Source organism: Schistocerca cancellata, chromosome 1 (genome assembly GCF_023864275.1).
Source record: "Schistocerca cancellata isolate TAMUIC-IGC-003103 chromosome 1, iqSchCanc2.1, whole genome shotgun sequence".
Classification (NCBI taxonomy): domain Eukaryota; kingdom Metazoa; phylum Arthropoda; class Insecta; order Orthoptera; family Acrididae; genus Schistocerca; species Schistocerca cancellata.
In genome coordinates this window covers 761,873,372-761,898,623 of record NC_064626.1, presented here as the reverse complement: position 1 = coordinate 761,898,623, position 25,252 = coordinate 761,873,372, and the positions used below count along the sequence as shown (strand labels likewise).

At 39.5% G+C, this 25,252-nt stretch overlaps 1 protein-coding gene across 1 annotated transcript in view; it reads left to right on the top strand.

Moving 5' to 3' along the window:
* Positions 1-810: 810 nt before the first annotated feature.
* The window catches only part of LOC126186509 (ATP-binding cassette sub-family C member 5-like), a 532,505-nt gene continuing 508,063 nt past the window's right edge, over positions 811-25,252 (top strand). Inside the window, exon 1 of the mRNA XM_049928217.1 lies at positions 811-933. The gene's annotated coding sequence lies outside the window, so the exon portion shown is untranslated. The remainder of the gene's footprint in view (positions 934-25,252) is intronic.

Below are 25,252 nucleotides of genomic sequence, written 5' to 3'. Positions count from 1 at the left end.
ATAAAGATGTTTTGATTTAAATGTCTTCGCCAGATTAGTTGAAAACTAGTTCCCTTCTTTTGCAACCATAACCCTGCCGAGGTTATATACACATTCTTTTGTGCCAGAATTGGAACATTTTTCATTCTGGTAATATATTAAGTGAAAAAGTCACTTTTAATGAAAGAGAAAAATGCAGTTACTTATGACGTTATTAGTTGCATAGGAAAAAAAAAAACGAAGTGGACAGATTGTCAGGCTCTGGTTACTCTTTTATAATTATTGAATAAAAAGTTCTCAGGTTTCCAGCCACGTCAAGTGATTAAAATTACGCGAGCTTTCAGCCAAGCACTTTTTGGCCATTGTCAAGCATTCTTACCTCATGACCACATCCTCCAGACATTTTCGATCGTTCCCCGTTCAATATCCATATTTTTGGAGCCCTAAAGAAAGAGGTTCGTGGCCATCGATTTGTTTCGGACGAAGAGCTGCACGCCTGACTACAGTCACGGTTCCGCAGGCAACCGCAATCATTTTTCTATGAAGGCGTTGACTAGTCTCACCGTGGGATAAATGTACTAAGGATTATGGCGATTAGTTTTGAAATAATAAACATTTTACCTGCGTTTTCCGTCTCGTTTTCATTTGACTGCTCCTTACAGCTTTTCATAATTTAAGTAAAGAAGCAGGTGTTTGGATGAAAAAAATTAATATAAATCTGTGATGCGAATTACTGCTTGTAGAAATAGTACGTGACTATTTTTCATAGGGCTAATTTTTTTATAGTCCGTTGAGCTTGATAAAGACTTTTTATCAATTTCCGATGAAGTGGGCGTGTCATTCCATGATGCGTTTCGTGATTATTAGTGTCACGGTTGATACGTATAGTGCTGTACCTGCTGTGCGTAACAGGGATAGTCGTTTTGGTTTATGGGTCTGCCAGATGTGTAGACAGTAAGTAATGCGATGCATTATATCGTAAGAGCTGTTCCAGTTTTCATTTCAATGCTTGGAGTCCTTTGACGAGTTCTATCCTACCGGTAAAAGATGAAATACTCTACTTCAAATCAGCGCGTTTGCTTTGTTTTGAAAGCTACAGGTGCGCTCGTGAAACTACGTGATGCGTATGCAAGAGTTGTGTCGCAGGGAAATTAGGACATGCAGTAGTTGTTCCGTAAGAAAATAATAGATAGGTTACACATGAATGTGCAAGCTATGTAGTGCCGATGCAAATGAGTCGACATTGTTGTACCTGACGTAGTCTATAGAATAGTTAGTGTGACGACAAACAGTACAGTTAGTGCTATAGTGAAGACCATTTTCGGCGTATAATGTATTTTTTTTTATAGCTTCTTACATACGAAATGACCGCATTTTGCGCGTAGTAAGAATGCTGTTTTGTAATTTTATGTAGCCAAAGCACCGTTCAACAAATACAAGGATTCTTGTAAGACCGAATTCTCCCAATGTTCAGCTCCATAGAAAGCCCCACTTTGTGCAGAATTTTTTACTGGCCATGCGAAAATACTTTTTATTGTAGTAAAGATATATAAATAAGTTAATAAGGACTCAAACGATGCAAGTTGATACTGAAGCTGTGTAGCAATAAATCGTGTTTCAATGAACGTTCAGAACTCGAAGAGCAAAACTAAAAAAATCCACGAAATGTCTAAACCTAAAATAATCGAAAGAAATCTGCTACCTATCTGCAAATATTTATGAACATTGATAACGCATACTCCAGTATTTCATAAATATCTCTTTAATGTTTGCTGATTCTGTGAATAATATTAACAATTTTTTTTACTGTATTGTTGTGACTGAACTGTTGCATTTATTGTATTTGATATATTTAACTTTAAAGTCTATTAATATGTATGTTTAGTAACCTTTGTAAAAGAAGTTTTTCTTTCTTGGCTCTTCCTACCTCTAAAGTTAATTTAGTCATTCTAAATAAAGGATTCAAAAGAAAATAAATAATTAAACAAGGCCATATTGTTATTTTCCCTGCAACAGACTTGTTACAAGGTTAAAGTTCATCGACGGTTGTAAACTTATACCCAGTCACCATATGTGACTCATTAATGTAAACCACATACTTCAATATGTGTTGTATTTACACTGATACATGTGTTACACTGACATATTCTGAGCCAGTTTTACAAGAAACTATACTCATTTAACCCACAGTGCAAATAGAAATGTAAGGAGACAACAAAGCAAATCAATGCAAGCTAGAAAAATAGGAAGTTGATTTACAGTAGGCCTAGCTGAACATAAAATTTCATTCTGCATTGATTTGTACTTGTATTGAAGATGTTAGGTAATGTTTTCATTAATGATTCTGGTGCCTCATTCCAAGATAAGAAAAAGAAATTGTAAATTGAAATAGAGTAAATAATAAATGTTATCACAGTGGTAGTCTACAATATAATGTTAAATAGGCCCTACACACAGAACTTTTGTTATTGTCTTTCATTGACTTCCTAGAAGTGCTTTAAGGTACTGTCTGTGATGTCTACATTTCCTTATAACTCAAAAGTGAAGTGACAATGAATTTGTGGCAGTAACAGTCAGTAATACTTACAAAGCTACAGCACAAGTGAACTGTACAGTACCTGCAATGACTGTCTCTTGCTTCCTCCACCTACACAGGTCAAATAATAACTAATCAATCAATCTTTCTTCTTTGTAATGTAACTTGCAATCTGCATCTCACAGTCTGAATCATGTCCAGTGAGTGCTGTTAGCTGTTATTACCATTTAATTCCTCGTTAGCAAGCTTTATTTTGTGATCACAAATTCACTTATCACTGATACATTGATCCGTAAGAACTGTTAGCCAGACTCTTCCTCATTTCTTGTTGAGGAAATAAAAAAAAAGAAAGTGTTCTACTTTAATATACCTTCTATTCTATTAAAATAAGTTTGTGATTGACAGTTGCTCATGTTAACTATTTTAGGCAAACCAACAGAACCAAGTTGCCGCCCTTCATTAGAGAGTATGTGGGTACAGTTTGCCTTCTCAAGGACCCTGAGAATTCTGTAATATTAGAATGCTGTGCACTGTCTGGCAGTGCCACTTATCTTTGTCTACTGCTTGTCAGTTGTAAACTTATTTAAATCACTCAAGCTACCTCCCTCTATCCACAATCGACAGATCTACATTTGACCTGCTGATGTGTTATTCTGTCATAAAATGGTAGATTAGTCAGCAACAAACGACCACTGAATTCCATTTACCCAGTCTTTTCAGATATCAGCAGTGAGCCTGTTGCTGAATAAACTACCATTTGAGTGACTATTAATGAAGTTTAAATCAGAAACAGCAACACATGCCAGTTTTCAAATGAATGACGTAAAACAGAATTTGTCATATTTGATAGCAGTTTGAAGTTTTGCCTAGGCAAAAGTTGCATTGATGTACAAGCATAATTTACTTACTTTTGTACATAAATGTGGTGAACGTTTCTCAATTAAATCATTAGCTATTTATTTTTATTCAGCAAAATCTCATAGTGATATGGGACTTACCATGTAATACAACGAAAATTGCTGGCTCTAAGTGTACATATAAACAGAGTACATAACTGTTGTTTTGTTAGGATAGGATAGGTGGTCAACCATGGCCTTGATGAAGGAACTGTCCCAGCATTTGCCTGAAATGATTTAAGAAAACCTAAATCAGGGTGCTTGGACAGAGTAAACTCCATCCTCCTGAGTATGATGTCAGTATCTTAACATCTGCATTGCCTCATTCAGTTGGTTCCTATTGTACAATATTCTTTGGTTTACACACAATTTGCTTCAGATAACTTTTAATATAAAACATAGTTTTTCTCTTCATTGCTGCAGACACTAAGGACAACCTCTGAAGACTCCTGGGCATGAACATGTTGGTGTGCCCCTTGCACTAACTCCATTCAGTTTAGAAAACTGACTGCAGGCCTGTAAACATCCAAATATGCTCCATGTAGGTTTGCACACCCTTACATCCACCCATCATAAAATTTTATTCACTGATAGAAGAAAATGCTATTTCAAGTTTTTTGTTTGTTTTCTGCTGTAAATGTGGGTTCAAAGTGTCGGTTGTCTTGTGATTATAAATGTAGATCTGTCAGTGAAGTACTTAGTAATATTTTCGACGATTACACCACTGATTCGTAGATATACTCACTTAGTGTGGTAAGCGTGACCAGTTTTTTTAATCGTTCTTTACATTGAGCCCTCCTACTATTTCTATGTATTATTCTTGTGGCCTTTTTCTGAAGTTTAAAAGTTATGATATTGTTTCATGCCTTCAAACCCCAGAAAAGAATCCCGTAACCAGGAATTGGTGTACATCACCGCAAGACATTGGTTGTTATGAACTGGTGATAGAGCCCTAGAAGCGTGTTGTGCCAACGACACATTCATTTTGCCAGTACCTTTGTGTGTCCATTCTATATTAACTGATGATCAAAATTTGTCTGTAAAAACTTAGTGTTTGTTACACATTTTATAGATTTGTCATCTGTACTTACAATGACAAAGTAGTTTTACCTCCTTACGCTGCAGTGCATACTGTTTGTTTTCTTTATGTCCAATGTCAATTTATTACATATTGCCCATCTATAAAACATCTTCGCCCATCTATAAACCATCTTTGATGGTTTCATTTGCTTTCTGTAATCCATTCCTCTGACCAACTCCTTGCTCTCTTGGAGCATGACAATGCTGGACCTCACACGAACACAGCAACATCTGCTGCAATCTGACACCTTGCATTCACTGTCATCCATCATCCTCCATACAGCACCAATCCGGTCCCTTCTGATTTTAATCTGTTTACATAACTTAAAGAGCATCTTCAAGGACTATTGGGATTAATCAGTACGTTCTGACTACTGTCTAATATTTGCAAACTACCAATTCCTCACCATGGAGAAATGGCACTAATGAATATGGTATTAAAAATTAATAGCAAATTAGTCAATTTTGTTGTCAACAAAATCAAATAAATTACAATTTGATAAACCAGTAGCCCATTTATATCATGAGTGACTAAGCCTAAGCTAAGACAAAAGTGTTATGTTGAAAGCCAAGATACTATTAGGATGTGCTGAAAAGTGATGCCACAAAATTTTTTATGTGAAAACTGTTAAAGCTTTTAAAATAAAACAAATGTTATTGACATGTTACATCTGTATTTTTCTTGCCAACATCTATATCTCTCAGTACAGTTGCTCCGGCGACAAATGCATTTCTCCCAGTGAGAGACGAGTTTGTAAATACTGTCACTGTAGAATGTTTGACTTTGTTGAATGAGTCACAACCTCACCTCTGCTTGTACTACCTCATCACTATCAAAGGGAAGTCCTTGAAGATGCTCTTTAAGTATTGTAAACAGATTAAAATCAGAAGGGACGAGATTGGTGCTGTACGGAGGATGATGGATGACAGTGAATGCAAGATGTCAGATTGCAGCAGATGTTGCTGTGTTCGTGTGAGGTCCAGCATTGTCATGCTCAAGGAGAGCGAGGAGTTGGTCAGAGGAATGGAAGAGTAAGGATTGGACAAAGAGATGGTAAGAGCAGATGAACAAAGGTGCAAGATGAGGTGCATGCACAGTGAGTGGGAGAAGAGGATGTGGAGAGACAGAGCAGGGAGGAGGCGAAGGACAGATAGAGGGGGAAAGACAATAGGAGGGAGGAGGAGATGGATGGACAGAGAGAGGGGGAGTGGGAAATAGATGGAGGAAGGGAAGATGAGATTGATAGAGAGGGGGAATAAGTCCATCTGTGGACGAACTCTTTAAATTCAAAACTTGATTACAGCACACTGTTTCTCATGTATCAATATAGTTATGCCGCATGCTGCCACGTCACCCATTGCAATTCAGAGCCCCCAAGAAGCAGAGGCTGCAAATATGTAGATATGACAAATAAAGATGTAGAATCTTAATAACACTTGTTTTATTTAAAAAAGCTTTAAGGGGAGTTAGAATGGAAAAAAAATTAACATTTTCGGATTTTTATCTCGTTATAAAATTTGCAATTTTCTCAATAATAAACTCTCAAGCATTTTATTTTATTAAATATAATTTACACTGGTTGAAAACGTTAAAATTTTTATGTGCATTACTTCAAGATCCAATAAAGTCAGTAATTTTTTATATGGAAGGCTGGGGATTGCTGTGTCCTAAAGGTTAAGTTACATGTTAGTATTGGTCGTGTCCACAAGAGGATGGGCACCAGGTTGAGGAAGTTGAAACAAAGTTTGAGAGACAAGAAACCTGTTGATGGTAAACCATAAGAGGCAGGCTGACAGACAAAATGATTGATGAACTACAGCAGTATTATGGGATGGCCATTCGAAATACTGCTGAGGATTTGTTGAAAATGAAGCAGGCAGAATGGGCTACCTTCTTCCACCGACCGTCAACTGATGAAAAACCAGAACACCACCTTTACGTTCCAGGACCTGATTCATGGTGCAAGTACTGCAATGCCCAGTAATCAAACCGTTCATACAGCTGTAAACATTCCATCCCAGCAGCAGTCATGAATATCATATCATAAAACCTATTTACAGAGACCTGGCAAATCCTGAATTACTGAAGTGTCTGCATTGTTATATTCAAAATCCTAATGAGTTGTTCAATAATCTTATATGGATTTGCTTACAAAAAAAATGTTTTTGCTGAAATGAAGACACTAAAGTGGGGGGGGGGGGGGGGGGTGTTCAGTGATGCTGTTATTGCTATTATTGATGGCAACATTGTTAGGGTGAAAGTGCTACAGCATATGGGAATTAATCCTGGAGCAAATTGCATCAGCGAACTTGAATGGATGGACAAGGTTTGCATTGATAAAGCAGAGTACGCAGCACTGTTGGCCACTAAGGAGCCCAGCAAGAAGAAAAAACATGGGAAAAGGGGAAGATATACAGTGTGGTGCAGGGTGACTAAAAAAGTCTTTTGAAACTTTAGAAACCATTCCTGAATATTTACATTTTCTGTTGCATTTTTCCCTAAATCTCAGAAACCACGTAGAGCAGAATATTCAGATTTTCAGGGAGTAATAACATACATATCCTGAGTCTACAGAACTAAAAGAAGAACATAAAGTTATGTATAATTCAAATTACTTATGATTATGTACAAAAAGGTACAGAAAATTTTAACTGTGTAATTAAAAAATTGTATTTCTGAAAGCAGTATCTGAAATGAAATTATTGTAGTTCAGTAGTCTCAGAACATACAGTTTAATGTCCTGTAAAAGTTCCATCTCAATAGCTGCAGTGGTTTCTGAAATCAGGGAAGCCAAGTCACTAAATTTAGCATTGTCGGGATAGGGCGTTCCAACTCCCACTAAGAATTTTTGTATAAAAAAGTTTAGAGGCATTACTTTTCAGCACAGTCACGTACTTTAAATCATATATAACATGGGATTACAGCACCAGCTAATGTACTCTGAAAATATGGATTCTCATATTTTGGTTCAAGGTAATGTAGACAGAACAATACCTGATGAGAGCTGCTTGAATGTGGTTGCTCCACTGCTAGAAGAAAAGTGCTCTTGGCAGATAAGAAAAGATAATGAAACCTTGTACAATTGGTCCAAACTGGAGAAGTCACTCAGAACCAAGATAATTTCTCCTGCTTTGTTTACCTTAATTGTTGATATTTACAGTTTGTGTTTGTATTTTATGAAACTGGCAATGCGGATCTTGGAGAAACTCTTTGTGTAGAGGAATGCTCACCCACAGATGTGATTGATTCATAACCCATTACTCACTCACACTGTCCATGGCATAGTTGTTATCTGAATATTCCTCATCACAACATAGAAGAGAGGTATGCTGTTCTTATTAGACATGCATGTAGCTCAAATATCTTTGTTTCCCAGTGTCTAATACAATAATAGCTATCCTCAGTTAATTAGAGCTAAAAGAATCATTCCTTTTATGAAAATAGAGGCCATCCTTTGAAAGATCAAGATCGAAACAACAGCAGCTCAAACAAAAGCTTTAAACTTAATTACCCAAACAAAACCATTTAATTAGAAATAATATTACACTAATGGAGATGGGTACAACAAAATGGAAAATGAAACACACTCAAACAACCACTCCACTGCAGAGGTGGATGATAAATATGTTTGTAAGATCAAAAAATAATACTACCTTTCATGCTGTTGGTTTTTTTTTTTCCCCAGCACTAACTCACACCCTCCCACCTACCCCTGACCTCCCTTCCCCCTCTGATCCCTTTTCCCCCTATCTCTCCCTTGGAACTGCTGATGTGAAAGCTAGTTTGATTTTTTGATGTTTTAAGGGTGTCTGTGTGCCACTCACGGTTCATCGGTGAGAAACTGGTTGTCTGTCTTCTAATTTTTTGGTCATAATTTTAAATAATAGCCAATTGCATCAATGCTGCCAGTTGGTAATTGCGTACTTCACATAATCAAATAGTAGCACTATTTATTTTGTGAAACAAATACTAATAAAGAGATAGAGTGGCTGGCCAGTACTTACCTCAGCTCAGTACAGCCGGTAGATACACAAAACAGAACAGAAAATTTACGTATCCTAGCTTTCGGAACTTTGTTCCTTCGTCAGAGAGGAGAGAGGGGATGACGAAGGAACAAAGTTCCGAAAGCTAGGATAAGTAAATTTTATGTTCTGTTTTGTGTATCTATCGGCTGTACTGAGCTGAGGTAAGTACTGGCCAGCCCCTCTATCTCTCTGTTAGTATTTGTTTCACATCTTTATATGAGATTTCCCATTTAATCATGCAGTATTTATTTTTTATTCTTCTTTTGATCAGTTGTTAGGTGTCAAGACTTCCTCTACATCTATGAAAAGGAAGTGAAGAACATTATTTAGACTTTTCAGGGACTGAAAATTTTTAATCCACTTGTGACAAGTCTCTTTGGTGTTTGATATTTAAAAATGAGCATTTTTTTTGACACTAGGATGTAAATCTAACTAGTTACTCTGATAGTTATGTTGAAGTTAGATGAGTCTGTTGTTAGAAAAAGGTGTAGCAAGGAGTCATTGGCAAGGAATTTGTCAGCTCAGTGAGACAGAATTTTTATCTAAAAGAGGTAGCATTATACCTGCTGGTTAGCACAGTGAGCATATACTAAAGCTCTTGACCTAACTACTGAAGACTGTTTTTGCAAGATTCGAATTTATGACCTGTCTTTTCAAGTAGCCCACACTACTGTGTGTTACATTCCTAGGACTCACTCAAGTAGATTCAGTCCTTCGTCTTAATGTGTGTGGCTGGTTTCTTATGTGCTGCACACCTGGAATTGAACCTTTGTTCATTGGGCTTACTTTGTGAGCAGTCTGCAGCATTGTGCCTTAGATGCTGTCACATGTGTTCATGGCCTCCATCTGCCAATCACAGCTGAATGTAGCCTATGGTGCTGGTGATTTGTTTACTGCATGCCCTGTGTTGTTGTACTGTTTGACAGCAGGTAGATGTAGTGTTGCTGTTGTCTGTGGTGCAATGGCATTTTGCCACTGCATTTTGTCAGTAGCCCTCACCTTCATTTTGGCAAGTCATTGCCCACTTCATTTGTCATATCTCTGTGATGGTTTTCGTCTACGACATGATGATTGGCTTCACTGTGATAACGTGTGCTCCATGCCCCTTCTCCTTCCTTTCTTCCGTGTCAGTCTGTGGGGATGTTATTGTTCATGTGCTTACATCAAGTTCCATACATGAAAAACAAGAATGACAGAGTCTGCCTACCATTCGATGCACATCATGCTCCTGTTGTGTACATAATAAAATGCTGATTTTCTGTCAACACTTGTACATATATTTGTCTTTTGTTGTTCAAAAATATGTGAATAGTTCACATTAACATTTATATTTGAACTGTTCACAGGTTTAATTTGCATACGTACCAATTCCAAGCAGTTTTTCACAATCACATTAATAGAATCCAATCTTGTCCATAAAACTAACACTGATTCAATACAAACATAATGAATAAAATTTCTCGTTTTAAATCCATTCACACATATTATATGATTTTTTACTAAGCATTACTATATTCTTGCAGTTACCTCTGCATACTGATACAGCTAGTTATACCTTCTATTCCTTCCTCCTTCCATTCTGTTTCATTCTACAATATAAGTTGTACCTTATCATATTTTGTACTACATACTTGACCTCATTTTATGAGCACAAATCTTTTGTTTTGCCTCTCGTGCTGTGTTGCCTTTGTTTTCTTACTTTGTTGCATATTTCTTGAAGCACTGCTTGTGGTTTTCTTTTGCTGTCTTCGAAAAAAAAATGTTTCAGTATTTTGTTCCAAATTGAGGATATTCAGGATACACTGATTCTGCAGTGTCGCCTGCCATATCTCTTCTTTTTGTTAAATGAAAAATCTGTAGCTTTTCCCACTACCTTTCAAATGCACTCAACAACTGGCCACAACTTTTATTTTTTCATATGCACATTAGTTTGGCAGTATTTGGATGATCTGTTACTATTACTTGCTATAGTCCTTTCTATGGAAATAATGATTTAACATGGTTTTCTATTTCTGAGTTAGGTTCTCCTGATGTCACAGTCTTTCACTTTATCTACAGTTTACCTTTCAGCCCTGAAATTTTATTTGTAAATTTTACTGGTTTTATGTTTGCATCAGAACATTTCTCTTTCTCCACAGATCCCTGTCCTATTTTTATGCCATTTATATTAGTGCCTCATCTTTCTTGACTTCTTTCATTTCCTTCTGTGCCTGTAGATTTGGTTTATCATAATCTTCTAACATACAGGTATTGTCAAGTCTTTTTTCCCTCCTTTTAGTAGCAGTTGAAATCTTAGAATCTTGTGATTCATTTTTTTTTATTCGCATATTCAATTTATATGACTGATCATCTGTTTGCTCTGTATTGCTGGCTGTGATATTGTTTCAAGCACCAAATAAAACTGTTCTTAAACTGGTTCCCATCCAAAAGGCCTATGCCTCCTTCAGTAGTGCCTAATGCAACTGCACCAAATGCAGTTTGCTTTGAGCAACTCTTCAAGCTTTCCCGGCGGTCTTCACGGGTTTGCCACCAGATCAAGTTGTGCAAATTCCAATTTGCACAACGTGATCTGGCGGCAAACCCGTGAAGACTATTTACAACACTTACTCATCACTGTAACTGAGAACATAGTGCACTGTGCTGTCTCCTTTGTAGTGTTTAGCTTCTTTGTTGCTGCACTGAAGGGTATCAGACGGATGCCATATTCCTTGACTTCTGGAAAGCGTTTGACTCGGTGCTCCACTGCAGACTCCTAACTAAGGTACGAGCATATGGGATTGATTCCCAAATATGTGAGTGGCTCGAAGACATCTTAAATAATAGAACCCAGTACGTTGTCCTCAATGGTGAGTGTTCATCGGAGGTGAGGGTATCATCTGGAGTGCCCCAGGGAAGTGTGGTAGGTCCACTGTTGTTTTCTATCTACATAAATGATCTTTTGGATAGGATGGATAGCAATGTGCAGCTGTTTGCTGATGATGCTGTGGTGTACGGGAAGGTGTCGTCCTTGAGTGGCTGTAGCAGGATACGAGATGACTTGGACAGGATTTGTGATGGGTGTAAAGAATGGCAGCTAACTCTAAATATGGATAAATGTAAATTAATGTAGATGAATAGGAAAAAGAACCCTGTAATGTTTGAATACTCCATTAGTAGTGTAGTGCTTGACACAGTCACGTCGATTAAATATTTGGGTGTAACATTGCAGAGTGATATGAAGTGGGACAAGTATGTAATGGCAGCTGTGGGGAAGGCAGATAGTCGTCTTCGGTTCATCGGTAGAATTTTGGGAAGATGTGGTTAATCTGTAAAGGAGACCACTTATAACACACTAATACGACCTATTCTTGAGTACTGCTCAAGCGTTTGGGATCCCTATCAGGTTGGATTGAGGGAGGACATAGAAGCAATTCAGAGGCGGGCTGCTAGATTTGTTACTGGTAGGTTTGACCATCACACAAGTGTTACGGAAATGTTTCAGGAACTCGGGTGGGAGTCTTTAGAGGAAAGGAGGCATTCTTTTCGTGAATCGCTACTGAGGAAATTTAGAGAACCAGCATTTGAGGCTGACTGCAGTACAATTTTACTGCCGCCAACTTACATTTTGCGGAAAGACCACAAAGATAAGATAAGAGAGATTAGGGCTCGTACAGAGGCATATAGGCAGTCATTTTTCCCTCGTTCTGTTTGGGAGTGGAACAGGGAGAGATGATGCTAGTTGTGGTATGAGGTACCCTCCGCCACTCACCGTATGGTGGATTGCAGAGTATGTATGTAGATGTAGATCTTTTGCATACGTCATCCACTTCCCACTATGCAACTGTAAGTAGTTCAGTTGTTTCATCCACATAGTGTGTTGTCTACTTTGTGCCCCTGTGTTTACACTGCAGTTACTCATTGTTGCCTGATAAGGACTGTTCTGCTTCAAAATTAATATTTTTCAAGTAATTTAAATTTGGAGCCACATTTGGCTGAATTATTTAAATGTATGAAGACTGTGTTAACTGAATCTTATGTCAGTTCTTGGTAGAACAACATTGGTGCTTTTCATTCATTAGTATGAACACTACTTTTAGTTTTCATTATTATATCTCCTTCAGCACAACGTTCTGGTCTTGGTAAGCGACATGTCAATGTTTACCTTGCTCCCATCCTGTACCTCAAGGACATTAGGGGTTGCATGTTTAATTAAGGCAATTGGAATTTATTTGGTGAGATACGGAGTTGAACTCACAAGTAAACACAGGAAAGTGGAGATGTGATTGTGAGCATCATACTACTCCTACATCCCTATTCAGTTTAAATAAAGCCTGATTATCATTCATGTGAAATTAAATAGAGAATAGTATGCACGTAATTTATAGTCTGCAATTGATAACTGCTGTAATGTACAGTAATAAATAAACACTTTTATAGTTATAAGTGTTTGCCTACCATGAAACGTTAAAACAACAGAAATCAGCAGATCTGTGTATCTACAGAAAAATTTAAGTCCACAAGGGAATAAACAAAATAGAACCAACTGATATATGAATTTCCAGAAGTTCAGTGTTTAATACAGGATGTAGTCATTGACGAATGATCATGATATGATCAACTTCAGAGCCTACCGCATGTGTTAGGCCGTGGTAGCACAGTTATCCTGAGGAAAGGTTTCAGTCTATCACTTGTAGCTGATCACTGCTGACAAAGTCTCATGACAGTACAACAGAGTGAGGTGAATCCAGCAACAAGAGTGGATAATGTCTTAGTGTAGCTAGTGATAAACTGCTTGATTATAACAATATCTAGGGATACAAAATTGAATGATAATATAGTCTCAATCATAGGTAAAGTAGGTGTCACAGTGCAGTTCATTGGGAGACCACTATGGAACTGTAACCAGTCTACAAAGGAGACTGCATACAAAACACTCGTGCAACCCACCATACAATATTGCACAAATGTGCAGGATTCATACCAAATAACAGGGGATATTGAATGGATACAAAGAAGGGCATCAGAAATGGTCACATGTTTGTTCAACCCATGGGAGGATGTCACTAAGGTGATGAAGGAACTGAACTGGCAGGTGCTTGAAGAAAGAGACAAACTATCATGTGAAAACCTACTTAGAATGTTTCTAGAACCAACTTCAATGGATGAATCTAGGAATATACAGGTTGATTATACTTAACATTCCAAAATACTGTAAAAAACAAATTGCTGCTCAGTATGATGACGAATTTAAATGGAATGTAATTGAAGAAGTGGAAAACATTATGGTAAAAAAAGAAAGAAATTAACAGGAATTTTACCACTAGATTGGGGGTACACTGCTGTTCTTCAGTTTGCGCCTGAGGTGCTCAGCATGAATGTCTCAATGCAGGATTGCATGCTGCTGGTAAAGCTCTTTTACAAGATTGGTGACTGTGTGCCAGAAGTACTGGACATTCAAGGGTACGAAAAAAGACACTGCTCCAATGTTTGCCAAGGATGTGGAGAAAATGATTATGAAATGACAAGTTCTTTTGAAGTGCTCTGTGGCAAAGAGAGGAAAACAGTTGATCTAACAGAAGTAGAAGGTGTGGCCAAAACACTGCAGGAAGGATCAAACAGTTGTGTGCAGGTATACATTACATGGGGAACTGCACAAATTTTGGACATGTCTGTCAGCATAGTACATAAAATTCTAAGAAACAATGTACATTGCTGTCCATACAGAATGGCAATGCCTATGTAAGACAACAAGCGCCCGGCACAATTGTTTGGTTGGTTACTGGTTATAAAGCTTTAAGTGAGTTTGAATGTGGTGTTATAGTCCGGACAAGAGCGATGGGGCACAGCATCTCTGAGATAGCAATGAAGTGAGGATTTTCCGATACAACCATTTCATGAGTGTACCATGAATATCAGGAGTCCGGTAAAACATCAAATTTCCGACATTGCTGCAGTGGGAAAAATACCTGCAAAAACGGCACCAATGACAACTGAAGAGAATTGTTTAACATGACCGATGTGCAATCCTACCTCAAATTGCTACAGATTTCAATGTTGGGGCATCACCAAGTGTCAGCGTGCAAAGCATTCAATGAAACATCATCAATATGGGCTTTCGGAGCTTTTCAAATTGCATCGAGAGGATGGTCGTGTACGGGTATGGAGACAACCTGATGAATCCAAGGGTCCTGCATGTCAACAGGGGACTGGTCAGGCTGGTGGAGGGTCTGTAATGGTATGGGGCATGTGCAGTTGGAGTGATGTGGGTCCCCTGATATGTCTAGATATGACTCTGACAGTCTGTCATCCTGTCTGGTCACCTGCATCCATTCGTGTCCATTGCACACTCTGACAGACTTGGGCAATTCCAGCAGGACAGTGCGACACCCCACACATCCAGAATTGCTACAGAGTGGCTCCAGGAACACTCTTCCGAGTTTAAACACTTCTGCTGGCCACCAAACCCCCCAGACATGAACATTATTGAGCATATCTGGGATGCCTTGCAATGTGCTTTTCGGAAGAGATCTCCAGCCCCTCATACTCTTACAGATTTATGGTCAGCCTTGCAGGATTCGTGGTGTCAATTCTCTCCAGCACTACTTCAGAAATTCGTTGAGTCCATGCCACATCATGTTGCAGCATTTATGCATGCTTGCGGGGGCCCTACATGATATTAGGCAGGTGTACCAGTTTCTTTGGCTCTTCAGTTGATGCCTTGTGGCTTCTGCTGCATTGGAGGAAACTAGTATCACATGGGGGAAATATGAATAGACATCCATTACTACCATCCATACTGTAGAAATTGTACTGCAAAGTCTGTGCTGAGGTGGGCCCAGGGCCCATGAGATAGTGCCCAGGAATGTAACTGCTGATGAGGTGCTGACTAGAGTGCACTGCACTCCTGACAGCATGCAACCATCTTGGTGATGTCTTGATTGATACCATGCCAATATACATACTGGTGTGCAAGATGTTTGGCTTTGGACATGCCCCAATACCCTTTATGGAGGAGTGCTAACTTACATATTTGATGTTACTTCTTGTGGAATAATCTTCCGATTGTTGCTGCAACCACCGATAACAGTGCAACTCCATGGTGAACTCTTAAGTTGTTCAAAGGGTGACTGCAGGCTTTTGGCCACCTATTTGGTTGGTTGAAATGATCATCCATCGCATAAGTAATCCTGAATGCACCATAAAAACTGTTTAAGTGCCACATCTGATATTTGTGCATCTGTCAGTAAAAGATCTGTTAGACCTGCTGGCAGTTGGTTGTCTGTTTGCTAACAGACCTGGTGGGGAAGCATCAAATGCCTCTTGTGGACCTACCAGTAACTATCATAAGGTGTCAACATAGGCATGGCAATCTGTGGGATGTATGTGTGATCTTATATTAATTATTAATGAGATAAAGGAACCAAAGTAGGCGGTGGGTTGTGCATTCTGGGAGATGGCAGTCAGGTGCGAATATTACCAGCAGTTGTATATGGTCAGTGACCAACTTAAATACTCTAGCAAACAGATTTAATTAAAAGTTATTTGTTCACTGCCTCATAATATATTTCTCCAGCCAAAATACAGCCCCACTGTGAATGCTATTCTCAAACATGGGATGAGTTAGTTGACATATGTAAGCAGCTGGAAATCAACTTTACCACTGTCAAAATGATTGGCAGCTGCTGCAGATCGGTGTGTTGGAAGAACACCTGAGATTTGTGTATTTAGATGTATTAATCATCAGCGGTTCAGCCATCTGCAGACTGTGGCGCACAGTGGAACAAATGATGCCTGTTCTTGGGTCATTACAGCGATTGGCAGAGTAGGTTGAGGAGACCAGTCTTGTGCATGGAGCTGCAATGAAGCTCATAATTTGTAACATCTCCAGACGTAATCGTGCCCCTGTGGTTCTAAGTCGAGTGGTTGGACTGAACCAGAGACTTTGAAGGCTCTGTGACAAATTAGGCTGCGACTTCCTAGACTTGTGTCATAGAGTTGAGAAATGTAGAGTCCCCCTAAATAGGTCAGGTGTGCACTACAGATCAGAGGCTGCTACTCAGGTAGAATACTGTGTGTGGAATGTACACAAGAGTTTTTTAGATTAAGCAACTCTCCAGTCAGTCCAAATAACAATAGCTGTTGGAAGCCCAGAAGTATCAGTGTAAGATCGAAAGAAATGCCTCCTACAGGTGAGAGTATTAAAATCCTAATGTTAAACTGCTGAAGCATTCGCAACAAAATGCCAGAGTTTGAAGTGCTCACGAAAAGCAGTGAAGCTCTAATAACACCAGGTACAGAAAGCTGGTTTAAACCTGAAATTGATAACAGTGAGATTTTTGGGTAAAATTTAATTGTTTATCAAAAGGATGGGCAAATGGTTAATGAAGGTGGTGTATTTGTTGCAGTTGACAAGAAACTCACCGAGGTAGAAATTGAAGCTGCATGTGAGATTGTTGGGGAAGACTCAGTATCAATGGTGGGGCTGACCAGACTAATCTCCTGATGTAACCATAAACCTTAGAGAAAACCTCAGTTCGCTTGTACGTAAGTTCCCCAGTGATGCTGCTATCACAGTGGAGACTTCAATCATCTGGGGACTTCAATCATCCAACAGTTAATTGAAAAATTTACAGTTCTGTTAGTGGTGAGTGTGATAAAGACATCCTGTGAAACTTTACTAATTGCCTTCTCTGAAAACTACCTAGAATAGATAGTTAGGAACCCCAATCCTGATGGAAATATGTTTGATCTAATGGCAAAAAATAGACCTGGCCTCTTTGAGGATGTCCAGATGGAAACTGGTCTCAGTGACCATGATGCAGTTGTGGCAACAGTGATTGCCAATGTGCAAAGGACAACTAAAACATGCAGAAAGATATATATGTTCAGTAAAGTAGATAAAAGATCAGTAGTGTCGTATCTCAGTGAGGATCTTGCAACTTTCAGCACAAGTCAGGAGCATGTACAAGAACTCTGGCTCAAGTTTGAAAGAACAGTTAACCATGTACTGGATAGATATATACCCAGTAGAACAGTTCATAACGAGAGTGAACCTCCACGATATACAGTCACTGTAAAGAAACTTCTAAAGAAATAGAGATTACTGCATAATAACTGCAAAACAAAGTGTAGGGCTATAGATAGAGAGATAATGGATGAAACGCATTTGACTGTTAAAAGAGCAATGTGTAATGCCTTCAATGACTGCCATAGCAGAATACTATCAAAATACATTTCACAAAATTCAAATACATTCTGGTCATACGTAAAGGCTGTTAGTGGCACAAATGTTAATGTCCAGTCACTAGTGAATGAGACAGGAACTGAAGTTGAGGGTAGCAAAGCAAAAGCTGAAATGCTTAACTCTGTTTTCAAATATTCCTTTACAAAGGAAAACCCAGTAGAATTGCCCCAATTTAATCCTTGTACCACTGAAAAGATTAATGAAATAAGTATTAGTGTCAGTATTGTTGAGAAGCAGCTGAAATGATTAAAACTGAACAAAGTTCCAAGCCCCTATGGTATCCCTGTCAGATTCTATACTGAATTTGCAGCTGAGTTAGCCCTTCTTCTAACTATAATCTACATCTACATTTAAACTCCGCAAGCCACCCAACGGTGTGTGGCGGAGGGCACTTTATGTGCCACTGTCATTACCTCCCTTTTCCATTTCAGTCGCGTATGGTTCGCGGGAAGAACGACTGTCTGAAAGCCTCCACGCGCGCTCGAATCTCTCTAATTTTACATTCGTGATCTCCTTGGGAGGTATAAGTAGGGGGAATCTGTCCTAGATCCCTCAAACAAAAAACTTTACCCAGTTCTTGGAAAAAGGGACAGGTTACACCCGTCTACAAGAAGGATAGAAGAAGTGATCCACAAAACTACCATCTAGTATCCTTGACATCAATTTATTTTAGAATCTTGTAACATATTCTGAGCTCAAACGTAATGAGGTATCGTAACAGAATAACCCCCTCAATGCCAACCAGCATGGATTTCAAAAAAATCTATTAAGTGAAATCCAACTTGCACTTTTCTCAAATAACATACTGAAAACTTTGGATCAAGGCAGCCAGGTAGATGGCAGTGATTCTTAATTTCTGAAAAGTATTTGACTCAGGACTACACCAATGCTTATTGTCAAAAGTACTGTCATATGGGGTGTCAAATGAAATTTGTTACTGGACTGAAGACCTTGGGGGGGAGGGGGGGGGGGAGACAGCATGTTATGTTGGATGGAGAGTCATTGTCAGATGTAGAAGTAACTTCGGGTGTGCCCCAGGGAAATGTGTTGGGACCCTTGCAGTTCATGTTGTATACTAATGACCTTGCAGACAATATTAATGGTAAAATCAGGCTTTTTGCACAGGATGCAGTCATATATAATGAAATACTATCTGAGAGAAGCTGTGTAAATATTCAGTCAGATCTTGATAAGATTTCAATGTGGTGCAGATATTGGTAACTTGCTCTAAGTGTTCAGAAATATAAAATTTTGCACTTCAGAAAATGAAGAAAATGTATCATATGACTATAATATCAATAAGTCACTGTTGGAATCGGGCAACTCATACAAATACTTGGGTGTAACACTTCATAGGGATATGAAATGGAATGATCACATCAGTTCAGTCATGGGTAAAGCAGGTGGTGGTAGGCTTTGGTTTATTGGTAGACTGCTGGGGAAGTGCAATCAGTCTACAAAGGAGACTGCTTGCAAATCACTCATGTGACCGGTTCTAGAGTATTGCTTAAGTGTGTGGGGCCCATACCAGATAGCACTAACAGGGAATATTGAACATATACAAAGAAGGGCAGCATGTATGATTACAGGTTTGTTTAATCCATGGGAGAGAGTCACAGAGACACTGAAGGAACTGAAGACAAACGTAACATCTCAAGAAATTTGAACAATGAAGTTTCAAGAACTGGCTTTAAATGATTACTCTAGAGATATCCTACAACATCCTATGTGTCACTCACACAGGGATCATGAGGATAAGATTAGAGTACTTACTGCACACATGGAGGCATTCAGACAATCATTCTTCCCATGCTCTGTACTTGAATGGAACAGGAAGAAACTCTAATAACTGGTACAATGGGGCGTACCCTCTGCCATGTACCTGATGATGGTTTGCAGAGTATAGATGTGGATGTAGATGCTCATCGATTTTTTTGTTTGTCAGAATGTGAGTAGCTATGCTGGGCACCTGGGATAGTGTTAGATGCATATGTGTTTGTATGTTCAGACCTATCAGTTGTATGGTGTTATGATACTGCTCCCAATCCCTAAGTCAGGGCATCCATTTTCAGGGTGTACTTTCAGGGGGAAATGGATGGAGCATGGAGCTTGCATTAGACAGTGGCTGAGAGGGGAGAATGCTTGCTTATGTTTGGGAATCCACTGGACATCTTTCCTAGCATCAGTCGGAATGAATTGTCAGTGATAATTTACTTGACCAAGAACTGTGTGAAGTACTTTCAAATTGCTTGGTTCAAGCAGTTACTGTATAGCCTGTAGGTGCAATTCTGATGGTTTCACTCCATGTTTCCTCAGAGTATGTTCCAGATAATCAACATCTGGCAAAAAAATGAATACCTTTGCAGGTCACATTGGAGGCCTCTTTGCTCCAGATGTGTGAAAACTTGCTGAAGGTTGTATAAATAGTCTTCTTTATTGTTTCCGGTTACTGTGAAATCATCCAAATAATTTGAGAAATGGGGAGTGTCATGCAGTAATTGCTCCAGGCATCTTTGAAGTATTGCTAAAGTGCTTTCTATGCCAAATGGCAGCATGTGGTTTTGGTGCAATTCAAATAGTATTTTGATATTATGTGAATTTTTGAGACTCTTCATGAAGAGGTAGCTGGAAGTATGTTTTGAAAAGGTCGATCTATGAGAAGCAGCGCCCACCTGTAAGCTGAGAAAATAATTCTTGGGTCCATGGTAGTGGATATACATTCGTTGCAGTGTGGGTACTAACTGTGGCCTTGAAGTCTCCACGAATGTGTTGCAGTCTGTGTGGTTTATAGACCATTTTGTTGGCAGATGACCAGAGACTCGATGGAACTCGATGCAGAACACCCCGGGCTATGAGGTGACATAGTTAGTTCTGAACTGACACTCTGATTGCATGAGCATGTGAGAACTCGTGATGACATCAATGTGAAGAGTGATGTGTGGTGAAAACCTTTTTGCACACACTAAAATTCATGTTGAAACAGGGAAGGTCAGCTGTTACAAAAGTGCTGATTTCTAGAAAGGAAATGACTTCCAATAGGGCGCAGACAAATTTGTGTAAGACTGGCTTATGCATTACGATTACTAACTGAAGATGGTGGCTGACTGATCTGTATGTGGCCAAGGTGTACCGTATGTCTATAACACAAATCGGTGTTTGACCATACCCAAGTGGAGGCATAGTACGTGGTGGTTAGAGAGTAGCAAAGTTTAATTGTCATAGATATCTATGAAGAACAGTGTTGCTGTCGTGCTGGTATTCAATTGAAACTGCACCCAGTGGTCAACTATGTGGTGCTGCGCCCATAAGTGCCTATCACTGAATCTCCCCTGCTTCATGTGGACAATGTTGTCCTCCATTGATGGTGAGGGCTTTGTAGTCCACCTTCTGGTGCTGTTGCAGATGGGAATGATGTGGCATGTGCAAGTGCAGGGCAAGCAGTGCTGTTGTTGTGGCAGGTATCATTTCTGTGGCAGAGTAGACACTCGGGACGGGAGGGAAGCTCCAGTTCAGACTGGCACAGTGAGCTGGCTCGTGGTGGACAGCTAGGACAGCTGTTGGTTGAATCTTTTACAATTAAGTATTTACTGGCCATCAAACATAAATACAACTTAAATCACTAGCTCATTAGGAAGAAAAGTTCACAAATAAATAAACGAAGCAGTAGCAGCTGAAACTTTAGAAATTCAGTGTGTGTCACAGAATGCTGTTAGCAACAGTTGAAAATAACGTGAGCAAGTTCAGAGGGTTCCATGTGACATAGGCCACACTAACATCCAGGGTAAGTGCAGTACAGCAGGGTGAAAGAACGAATTTGGTGGAGTCCGTCAGTAGTGGTGGTGAGAGACATTGGCTTAGCATAACTGGTGGTGATCTACTGGACACAGCTGGTTAAAGAGTAACTGATATACATTTGCTCAGTGGTTGGTTAAGTTGCTATTTTTGTAGTTCCCCAGGCAGTCAACTTGTGTGGCCAGTGTTCATATGGTGTGGTTGCAGCTACTTGTGGCAGGGGTGCCAAACCCACGATGTCCATGATTTCTGCCATCCAGATGCATTCATCGATTAGTGGCAAAGACATAAGAAGAACAAACAAAATATGTAAATATAATCAGTGTTTACTTGACAAGTATTTCAACCCTACCAGTTTCAATTTGCACTTGCACTCATCACTTTTGTTACAATATCATTTTCATCATGGGTAGTGTCATTATAGATTGTTTCTCTTGGAAAACCACAAAAATTTAGTTGAAACATAGTACCTGACAGTTGTCATTTCTTATTTTTCACACATGATTGTTGATCTTAACCACTTGAGCCACTCTTAATCAGCGAATTACTTGTTTAATCAGTAATTATCACAGCCTTTTCATATCTGTCACTAATTAATATTCTTCCTCATCCTGCTTCGACCACCTTATTCATTATTTGCTTTTATAGTCATTACTAATCCATGTAATGTATTTCCTGAAAATTCTGACTGACTGTACTAGACCCCAACGACCCACTGTCTATAAAAAGAAACGTGCTTCAGTTAAAAACTTCATACTATCAATTCCACAATGCTCAATGCCTGTCAGGCTACTAAAGAACTTGGCCCAGTACATATGGTATGCCTACAGTTTGTGGATCAAAATGAATGTCTTTTCTGATACGGTCTCATGTAGGGTCTTTGCACAAAATCCATTGTTTTTTCTTCAAGCAGATTTCACCTTCAGAGTGGTTGAGGAGGATCCAAGAAATATCCAGCTAGGCCTGTCATGACTTATACTTTACGTTTGCAATGTTTTCCACCCACCAATTTCTTGAGACATGGGAAAAACTGGAAATCAAGGAATCCCAGATCTGGTGACTAAGATGGCTGTTCAAAAGTTTGGTCTTCATTGTTACTCTGTTGCCAAAGCACATTGCAATCCAGTCCTTCTTTAATCACCCGCCCTCCTTTCCCATATTGACTGTGTAAAAGATAAATTTCTGTATTCAGGCCCTAGATGAGCCAGTCAAGCTTGACTGACCGCTGTGTCATCCTCTGCCAATGGCATAATTGGATGTGGTATGGAGGACATGTCGTCAGGACACCGCTCTCCTGGTTGGTGTGAGGTTTCTTGACCTAGGAGCAACTACTATTTGGTCAAGTAGCTCCTCAGTTGGTTAAGTGCACCCTATTTCAATCCTCCCCAAAGAAAAAGTATTTGGCAGTACTGAGAATTGAATGTGGGTCCTCTGTGCAGCAGTCAGGTGCACTGACCACTCAACTATGGAGGTGGACTCTGGAAGACATGTAGTATTCAGTTATGTTTTACTCTTTATCAGCTAAAGAATAAGAAGACTCTGTTTTGCATCCTAGAAATCATCTTTTTAGCCTTCTCAATGATAACTGCCAACTTCATTTCTTCAAAATGTAGCAATATAAATTCTTATCAACTGTAAAAAATACTGACCTTTCCTTCTTTGCCATTATTTCGTTGCAGTATATCTCATTATGGGTGTATGCTCTCAATCCTATTGCTATTTTGTAAGTTTATTCAGTATACAGGTGACACAATGCCTCCATTGAGGATCTGGAGTTTAATACTAACTCTGAGATAGGATGTACAGAACTTGAATTTTTCTCTTTCTACAATTGTTTGTTTTCTGTGGCAAACATTTCAAAGTTTTATTCTGCATCCTAGGCTGTCTCTTCTGAGGTGAATGCAGTGGCTGTATAATTGTTACGTGCTGGTGCCGTCATCCCTGTGACATTCCACTAGCTACTAACCCAGTGCACTGTCACTAATAACAACTTCAAACATTATAAATAAAATTTTATGCACAGGAAAGTTGCTACTCACCATGTAGCGGAGATACTGAGTCATGGATAGACACAACAAAAACAGTCACAATAAGCTTTCAACCAGAAAGCCTTCGTCAAAAAACTTTAGGATGCATGTAGAAGGTAGGAGTGCAGGGAGTGGTAGAGGTGAGCAGAGAGATGGACTCTGGGGAGAGGTTCTGGGATGCGCCTAAGGATTTGAGGAGTGACTGGAGATCCTGCTGAATTTCTGGAATTGGGTCATTGTGGCAAGTTTTGTAGGTGGATGTATCTGACAGCTGGTTAAGTCCTTCTGCCAGTAATCCTTGCAGTTCAAAACAACACTGGTGGAGCCTTTGTCCGCAGATAGGATTATAAGGCCAGAATCTGTTTTTAGATGGTGGACTGCAGTTCTTTGTGCAGATGTAAGGTTAGTTTGCATGTTGAGGTATTTGGGGAATGATGATGAGGCAAGGTTCAAGGTTAATAAATTCTGGAAAGTTAACATGGGGTAATTTGGGGGTGGATCACAGTTAAATGCAGGGGTGAACGGAGTCAGGCAGCGTTCAACAGTGGTCTTTGGTTGAGTCTGATTGGTAGGGTTAGTAGCGAAAAAGTGTTTCCAATCTGGATTGGAAGAAGGAGAGAAGGTCTTTAACAAATCCTGCATGATTGAATTTAGGAGTGGGGCAAAAGGTGAGGCCTTTGGAAAGGACTGATTTTTCTGTGGGGCTAAGGCTCCTGGAGGAAAGGTTCATGACTGTGTTTTGGGTCGGTTTAGGTTCTGGATTCTGTGTGATGGTGGGAGGCAGTTTTGGAGGGTGGGGTCAATGTAGTAGGTGTGTAAGACAGGGTTTTGCAGCTATGAGGGGACGTGGGGGAGGTTTGGAGGTTGTGGACAGTGATACTCCAAGGCAGGAGTAGGAAGTGAGCAGGGTGGAGAGTTTTTTGAAGTAGCTTTGTGCATGTTGCTCTAGTTCCTGGAGGGCAAGAGTTTCAGTGTTGTTATGGGTTCCAGGAATTTGGGATTGCATAGCAGGATGATTTTGTGGGCAGAGAGAAGGTACTGCAAGGAGGTTTGGAATTGGTTAATATGAATAAACGGAGGCCATTGTGGAAGGAGGGTTAGCAGCCGGAGATGGGTAATTTGATGGTAAGGTCATTTGGGAGGATTCCATGAGCCAAGCAGCAATGTAGGAACAGTATGTGGGACTGGGTTTTGGCTAGGGATGAGGAGACTTTTCCATATTCACGCAGAGGGCAGGAGCAAGGATTCATAGTGGTGGAAAAAATGCGAATACTTACGTAAATAACCTAGAATTACATCCAATAAATTCACAAAATACACCCAAATACATGGGAAAAATCACAAGAAGGATGAAATGGATGCAAAAGGGGAAAGCAAGATGAAATCTGAGGGAGTCAATGAGAGTGAAAGGCAAAAACTCAGTGAAATTGGCGTGAAGTCACAATGAGATCATGTCTAAAGGTGTATAAGGTGGAATTAGTATGTATGAACTGGGATAGAACAGAGGAAGAGTGGGGGGTGGGGAGGGGTTTGTAGGATGAGATATAAAATTGTGTGACAACAGATAGGTGCAGGAAATAAAATGTCAAAATATGCAAGGAGAGTGATCAATTTGGAGGTATAGGATTAATGATGTCAGCGGGAGTAATGTGGCACATAAGATGCTGCATCAACGATCAACTTGGTCTTGTAG